The sequence below is a fragment of the Apis dorsata genome, unplaced genomic scaffold, assembly GCF_000469605.1.
Source record: "Apis dorsata unplaced genomic scaffold, Apis dorsata 1.3 scaffold_129, whole genome shotgun sequence".
NCBI classification, from domain to species: domain Eukaryota; kingdom Metazoa; phylum Arthropoda; class Insecta; order Hymenoptera; family Apidae; genus Apis; species Apis dorsata.
Window position 1 is genome coordinate 861,121 of NW_006263422.1, and position 1,446 is coordinate 862,566.

At 43.7% G+C, this 1,446-nt stretch overlaps 1 long non-coding RNA gene across 1 annotated transcript in view; it reads left to right on the forward strand.

Annotated features, from left to right (window-relative positions):
- The window catches only part of LOC116185216, a 4,524-nt gene extending 3,329 nt beyond the window's left edge, over positions 1-1,195 (forward strand). The window contains exons 2-3 of the long non-coding RNA XR_004150016.1: positions 525-529; positions 854-1,195. This is a non-coding gene — a long non-coding RNA (uncharacterized LOC116185216). The remainder of the gene's footprint in view (positions 1-524; positions 530-853) is intronic.
- The last annotated feature ends 251 nt before the right edge of the window (positions 1,196-1,446 follow it).

Below are 1,446 nucleotides of genomic sequence, written 5' to 3' on the forward strand. Positions count from 1 at the left end.
TATTTTTCGCCGGGCTTTTCGAGGAGATTCGAGGAACAACGAATGGACGTGGAAACGAGACGGACAATCGTACAGCTGTTCCCTCGCGGGGGCGCATCTGCCTCCCGTTCGGCTCGCGTGCAGTTTCGGAAGAGGAGGGGGAGAGAGAGAGAGAGAGAGAGAAAAGAAGAAGAAAAAGTATCCCTCGCGTAGATTTATACCGACCTTTTTATACGTGGTTTGTATCTTCCCTCCTCCCCCCCCCCTATCCTCGATTCGTCCTATTTTCACGTTGAAATCGTCGACAAATATTTGTTATTTAATTGCCTCTCGAAAGAGAATGGAATCGTCGAGAGCGAAAATGAAACGCGACGATTCTATCTTAACGCGTTCCGAAAGTTATTTCGTTACGTTTCGTCTTTCGGGAGGGGGGGAACAAATAATCGGATTAAATTTGTTGGAATTTAAAAATTGAATCCTTGGACAAAGGAAAAATTTATCGAATTTATAAAATATTGAGCCGTGGAGCGTCTTGCAAAAACAAGGAAAAGTATAATCCGAAGGAAGCGTGAATCCGAGGACAGAAGCATTAAGGCGTAGGTAATGGGCGCGGTGCGGCGCGGTGCGGTTTCGACAATGTGGGTATTAGACGCTTAGGATTAAAGAGTTGATCGCGTGACTGGCGCACAGCTTGACGTAAATGAGCGTGTAACCACTGACCACGGATCACCCTTTATCCCTTCTCTGCCGCGGCCACCGCCTCTGAAAATCCTCGCTGCCGATTAACACCCGTTAAACGGGAATACGTCCAAGTAACGGTAATAAAGAAGACCCCTCTCTCTCTGTATATATAGATAGATGATTGTTTGAAAAGTAATTTCGTTTTTTCACACGAGTGTCGCTAGTCGACCGTTTATCCAGCCAACTTCATTCTAGAGTCGAAATTATTGGGTCGCTCGGAAAGTAATTTCGTTTTCTCGCACGAGTGTCGCTAGTCGAACGTTTATCCAGCCAACTTCATTCTAGAGTCGAAATTATTGGGTCGCTCGGAAAGTAATTTCGTTTTCTCGCACGAGTGTCGCTAGTCGAACGTTTATCCAGCCAACTTCGTTCTAAACCGTGTTATTACATATTTCGAGAGCATTGGCATTTCGTCGTCGTTTATGCATGAGAAAAATTCGTTCGATTCTGTGCGCGATCGTGTGTGATAACAAAGATGAGCAAAATCAAAAGAAAAAAGTTATGTAAAGTCTATAGAGAAGGTGTATTAACGGTATGCCAGTGGTTTTCAAAATTTCGTTCCGATAATTTCAACGTTAAAGATGAGCCACGTTCCGGGAGACCAGTCGAAGCTAACGAAGATAAAGTAAAAGCAAACCGACGGTTAACAACTCGAGAAATTGCTGCGAGATTAAATTTGTCGAATTCTGTTCACGAAATTACTTTTCGAATAACCCAATATATTAT